Raw genomic sequence first — 7,042 nt, 5'->3', positions numbered from 1 at the left:
TTGTTGTGATATTCAATTAACTTCCAGTATCAGAACACAACTTCCAAGAAAATCTAAGCAACAGAAGACTACTAGATGGACACAGACCTAGTTGTGTAGTAAATTTCAATTGAAGGCAAGATACAATTTGCTTGCTTTAAACAACCTCATTTGATGTTTAAAATTGGAGTTCAAAACTGTGCAAACTCAGCAAAACTTTCGGCCACCCAATTATGTGCCCTTTTGTTGGAACCTTCAGAACGTAGAATCCAACCCGCCAAGAGCAGCATCCGTCGGGGTTGGTCATGATCCTGAAAAGTTAAACAGCTCGGCGATTAATTAGGTAATTAGCAGGTCGACCGATTGAAGCCCAAAGGGTCGGCCCCGAATGCTAACGACTTGACACTCTCGGTGGCAGAATCGACAAGCGGACCAACTTCAACGTCCACCGGCTCCGCTGCCTCGGCATCGCTGGAGCTAGACCAACCGACGCCAGACCATCGCATCGCCGCTTCAGTGGAGCCCATCGGGGCAGAAAACATTAGAGACATTGCATTCCGTGTTCGCCACGGCACGCTCCGTCCGTTTGGTTTGGGATCGGTGTCGAACGGTGGGGGAAGGTCGAGGGAGCTCCTTGAAGGGGGAATAAGGAAGCAAAGTTTGTCCCCAGCCCGGGCACGCCTAATGAAAGCCCCCGTCCCACTGGCGGTGTTGAAAGTGTGGCAACTACGTGTTGTAATTGTAAATAATGAATGTCCAACATTCGCCACACGGTGCATTCGACATGAATCATCTTTCTCCCGTTCCGACAGACGATGCTGCCACTGCCAGCAGCATTAGGCAGCACAAGTTCCGACACACGGCCGCAAGGCATTCTAACGTTTTTCCGAACCGGTCAACGGAAGGGGCAAGGTCTACAGAAGGGGACCTCTCTCTGTCTCTCTCTCAGTGTCAACCGTTCACCTCTGAACCTCCGTTTCTGGAGACTCACGGACGCTGCGGACCGAGCGGCCGCATCAACAGTAGCAACGCCTCGCTAATTAAAACTGTTATTTTTTTCTTGATCAGATCTTGAAGTGCACCATCTTGGGAAGCGCCGATTGATTGGTTGCGCTCTGCCATGCTGCAAGTCGTTGACTGCACATCACCTCGACGCGCAATCGGTTCCATCGACCCACGGAACGACCCCAGCATAGAGTTGTCAATGTCAAGTTCAATCGCAGCACGAATCACGGACCGGGGCCCGTTTTGGTTTTCGGTTTATTTATGGCTATGCTGGCCGACCTTCTTTTCTTTATGGGCAAAGACGGTCAGGCACTGGGAGGCTAAGCAGGATTTGTACAGTTTTAGCTTCTTTCTGTGCTGCGGCTCCTCGGCATCCAAGTGCCGGGCCGCTTTGAATGCGGAAGTGTGTACCTTTCCGAGCGCCGATCGGAATCAGGACTTCCGAATCGGAATTCCACGACAGCACGCAAAAGGAGCCGTGCGAGCTAGAAAAACTAAAGCCACGTCGCTCGACACGTCACCGGCAGCACCAGTGCACAGCAACTGGAAATCCTCGCTAATCACTTCACGAGCATGCTGTTTGCAGTAGCTTAGGGCTTAATTGGTCGTCGAAGACAGGCGGCCCACAGGGTACGGTATATGAAAAATTTGCGGCCAGCAAATCGAACCGTACCGCACGGGGATTACGCGGTGTTCGGTATGATTGATCCTTTGTTATGCCTCGCGTAATGCCCACCACATCGCGGAGGGCTTAGCGTGTTGATGCGCCGCATGTTGGTTCGTAAGATAAACATCGACCCGACCCGGCCCGGTGCCGGGCACAGGGCACGGACCTTAACTGAACGCGTGATAGGATTATGAACGGGTTTAAAATTGTAACAGGCATCAACAGTAACAGAGATGATTTAACACTTAACACTTGTTGAGAAATGGCAAAATGGTTTCAAGGGAAGAATAAAACGGCTACTCCATTATTTACCGAGCGAAAAATATGACCGTTTGACAAGTAAACACAAATATGAAATGTAAATAGTCAATTGCTAATAACGCGATCATTAACGTATCGGTAACACAAAAAGTACCCTTTCGGGAGTTTTAAATAAAATTAAAGTTTGTAAATGGTTTTAATTAACAAAACTATTCAAACATTCACAATCCAACTAAGAAATTTATTCAATTACTTACAAAAAGATTTCATAATGCCATCATAATTCTAATATCGTTGGCTAACTCCGCTCTATCCCGACAGATGCCTCCAAGAGCTCCTTAGGATGCTCTTCTTTTTATTAGCATTGTAAGACGATGTAACTCATGCAGGTTTCACAACCATTAAGCGACTCTCGAACTGCTGCACGAACACATCCTGTGAAGGATTCCACCACTCATGTTTCGCGCCACGTGTTCGCTCTCGGTCAAGCACCTTCGGCCGAGGTTGATTTTTCGCATACAACGCAAAGCCGCCCCACAACAAAAGAACCTCTTCTGCGACGCGGGTGTCATTAGCACATCCTCGTCGCGGTGACGGCGCGACGTCAACAACGGAACGGGCCGGTGGTCGTATAGAAATTAATGAAGATAAGTTTCCCACCCGCCAGCCGGAGAAGTCCCGCCAGGAAAGTGCTTTTAATTAGCAGCAACGGTGCCGGAAAGGTGCACCGACGAACCACGCACCGTCGTTGAACCGCAGATAACGATGGGGTCGTGCATCGACAATGCGACTTCCGCCCAGAACTTGGCAGCTAGACGACAAGTGCATCGCATTGCGCGCTAGAAAAGTGCCTTGGCCGCGACTATATTGATGGCCGACGGGCGGACCATGTTTGGAACGGTGTACTTCTTCGCGCGGGTGACTCATGCTGCTGCAGCTGCGGTGCTAATGGGCAGGCGAACTTGGGCGAACTCGTTGTCTTGGTCCGAGAGAAATTTACGATGGATCTTATTTTTTAATCAAACAATCGATCGACGGGGTTCGACAACAGTAAATCGGATCGCCATCTTGGGCGTGTTTGGAACCGGGGTGTGACTCATCACCGCACGGCACCTCGTGATCTGGTCCTAGACAGATCAGACAGATCTTAAAATAATAATCCACGTTTGACCACAGACCGGGGGGGATGGGGCCTCAAAGAATTGTCTACCGTCCGTGATTCACTGCGGGCGGTGAGTAATGAGGTTGTTTCCTTCTCGAACCTCTCGACGATACACACCACCGGTCGCGATAAAAGCCCACCGTTTTGCATGCCAACCGTTCGCTGCGCATTCTTCTTCGGCTTCCGCTTTATTAGCTGAAAACAGCCATTCCCAGCGGGTCCTCGGCCCGCCGACCCGCGGGCGGACGTCATAACTGCAGACACTCGATCGCTCGGCCCGAATCGTTTAGTGCCGGGTTAATGTCACGCTTCATCGCACACACGCCACCGCCACCGCCACCGCCACCGCCGCCGCAGCAGCAGCAGCGATCGGCTCGCCGACTAAACGCATAAAGCATAACACGGTGCAGCGTAGAGGCGCAACTCGTCGTAAAAACGCCACTGGAGTAGAGAAGAAAGAAATCGTTCCCACAGAAACGCAACGTCCACTTTGGGGTGCGTCTGCCACTCGGTTCCTCGGACCTGCACCTTGTGAGCTTCCAATTATTTCTGCAAATAAAACCGGAAATTGATTTGCCAGTTCGAAGGGTCCCACAGCGCAGTGTGAGAAGCGCGTATTTATTGCCTTTCGTATTTAGTAACGGGTTTTCTTTTTGCCTTCTTGCTGCGATTCTTGGAAGGATTCGCAGATATGCAGTGGCAGTTGTGAACACATTTCTGGACAATATTACTTCATCGCTTTTATTTGTAGAATAATAATGTCTGGCCAGTTTTACTCGAGGAATGTAAATTGAATTTCTTTGAGTATCTGGAGGGTACTTTTTCGTTGGGCTTTGACCTCCATGTCCTACTCTGGCTTAGTAGTTTGAACAAAAAGTCAAAAAGAGTCAAACCGCTCAACATTAACTGGGTAATTTTTGAAATTAGATGAACTACTTATACTGCTGTTTGTATCTCAATATTTTCTAATGTTATTTTGTATTATTGTTATTACGATAGCAAGTTAGGGACTATCTTAAGCATTCAACCAAAAGTGTGCTTCATCACTGAACATTGCTATTTTATTGTGATCCATTTCTATTTTGTTGTGATCGTGTTTATACCCATTTGAATTCTTCGAACTCAAACATTGACACAAAATAATAGATTCAGAGTAAAATGTTATAAGCTTATTTGTTGCGCATAAAATAATATTTCCACAACTGCAGTGAATGTATTGAATTAAATGAGAAAAATAAATTGAGATAACATTGGAAGGCCTGGAACGACAATCCTTCATTCGAGTTCTATCCCATGAGTATGCTAAATGTATCTGAACGGTTCCAACAATCACCGACGTACGGAAAAATTAATCAAAATGGCTAACAATTTTAAGCTAAACGATTGGCGCGATTGTTGAACGATTCCATTACCGGAGATCAAAAGCTAGAGGGTTCCCATCGGATCTCTCAAGACAATCGCGGAGGGCTGGCAGCGAACCTCGAGACCGAATGCATTCCACCACCAGTGGCCGGAGCCGGAGCCGTGGCGCGATCACCGCGGTGATGAGTAATAAAAAATGAACAACTCTTCAACAACCACCGCCGATATCGCGGTGCGGTGCCCAGCGCACGGCACACATCCACCATAAGGTAGCATGGGAAAAAAATCATCCACCGCGACGACGACGACGACGAGCCGATGGGTTTTTAGAAGAGAAAAAACTACAACGCCCCGGAATGGCTTCAGACACGCGATCCACGGCGTGCGGTGACTCATCCCTGCGGGATCTACGGGAGCGGGCGCAGGAATGGGCGAAAGGACGCACGGAGGCACGGGAGTTTGAAGCGAAAGGCGGCTGGGTTGTGAGAACGGCCTGGGTGCGAGAAGCCGAAAGTGAGCAGTGAACTTCCGTCGGAGGTGAGAAACTAAACCCTGGGCCTCGGAAATCGGGCGAAAAGGATCCCGGACACGTGCCACCGTTTGCAATAACCGCTCGAATGTACGAATTGAATTTATTTACGCGCCGCTCAACGTTCAGTACGAAATCGGTCTCCGACGGGCCAAAGTTGCCCGATCATCCCCGTTGTGCCGATCCGAAAAGTGCGGGTAATTTTACGAAAAAATTATGGTATGACGTTGGCAAGTCTTCCCCTCTTATCTGGTGGGGCTGGTGGGCTTTTCACTCGTTCGAACAAAAAATAACGGAGCCCGGGCCGCGCGACTGAGAATCCCAGCCATCCAGCACCGAATCCAATCTTAATCCGCTGACCCCAACCCCCGGGCGGATGGAAACTGGAAGTCAAGCCGTTACCGTACAGGTGTTCGCCCGGACAGCGTCGAGGCTCGTTCTAAGACATCATCCCACAATGACGCAGCATCCAGAACCTGGAGACGGTTGGCGCGCGCTTTTACCGATTCTTACCCTTTTCACTTTTTAGGAGTCGCTTTCCTATCGGAGCCTCGGGAAGGAAATTTTGACAGTGACGATGTCAGTTTTGAAACCATCCCTCGGCCGGCGTCGCTTTTCCCATGTTTTATTAACAACTGCCGGAGAAGGCGCGGGCGCGATGCAGGCACGAAATTGAATTTTCGGGCCACATCATTGAGCCCACGGTTGGACTTGCCCCGCAAATCGATTAGTCCGCCGACGACGACGGCTTCCGTGGTTTGGAAACTGGATTCGTTTTGGGAAAGATTTGGTCACTAATCTTTGGTTCTATCACTTCGATCTGTCGGACTGCCCGGAAATGAGATGTCGCTGGCGCGAATGTCGCTTTCACGGTGCGTCAAGGTAGTTAATTTGAGGCGACACAAACCAATTATCGCTCAAGATCGCTATCGATCTCAAATGCTGCTTTCACTCGTGTCGTCCTGATTTCCGGAATTCAAACAGTGATCTTTGCCCGCTCTGGTTGACTTGTTCGCAACAGACTAAACGTTAATATTGTTGATTGATTGATCAAGGGCAAACTGTCGGCAATCTCAACTCAACTAGAGTTTGTTTAAAATAAAATAAAAGTTTGACGGTTCACCTCCAACGAAATGCATCGATCTTTGTCGATGCCTTCCCATTACAACGTGACAGCATCTCTCTGTGTGTTTGAACGATGGAAACCAATTACCTCATAAACGTGACGCCCTGTGTTTACCATTTTCCAAATAAAAACCAAAAAATCATTGTCATCACCGGAGAAAACATCGATTTATCACGAAGCCAAGCCCAGTTGTCCGACGTGTCCAGACTCGGGTCCCGGCTGCCTATTCTAATGGTCGTGTCGATCGCGCTCGCACAATGGCAATGAGTGAAAATCATTAAAAGTTTAACTATTATGTCACCCGTAGAGACCGAATGGCTAATGATTTGTTTTCGTCTCTGGAGGCAATTGCTGTTGCCGTTGCGCCCGCGATCCGTCCGTCGCCGTGTCACGCACGAAAGCCATTCCAAGTACAGTAATGGGCCTTCTTCAAACTCTAACGCTCGCTCTCTAATCAAGTTCTGAGACGGGCGCGCGCCGTCTTGTCTCAGCTTCTTCACTGCTTCCTTGAAAGCCGCCAATCTTGCCAGCCAACCACACAGTGTCCCGTTTCACACACACACACACACACACACGCCACAGCCGATGGCGGCCTGTACGACATGCAAAACAAACAAATGGCATCACCAAACACATAAACACCCAACCGCACGGCACCGCACCGCGGGCGCATCTCATTTTTCTCGCATTTTCCGGGAAAATCCCTTCAATCATGCGGCGGCTTCATTTGCCGAGCCAGGCATGGTCATTTTTCATCGCTCTCCATGTGTGTGAGTGGAAAGCTGAACGACAAAGGACAAGTGCAACGGTTTGGGGTGCGTTTTTGGGCAACCGACGCAGGAAGTGAGCGATGCCGAACGTCTGCCCGTGTTGGGGTGTCAATGTTGAATCATTAATCTTGTCGCAGCAGAGAATCATCACAGAAGACTAACTGCCACGGACTCTGTCGGG

Source organism: Anopheles cruzii, unplaced genomic scaffold, assembly GCF_943734635.1.
Source record: "Anopheles cruzii unplaced genomic scaffold, idAnoCruzAS_RS32_06 scaffold00393_ctg1, whole genome shotgun sequence".
In the NCBI taxonomy this organism is placed as follows: domain Eukaryota; kingdom Metazoa; phylum Arthropoda; class Insecta; order Diptera; family Culicidae; genus Anopheles; species Anopheles cruzii.
Note: the sequence above shows the minus strand (reverse complement) of the source record.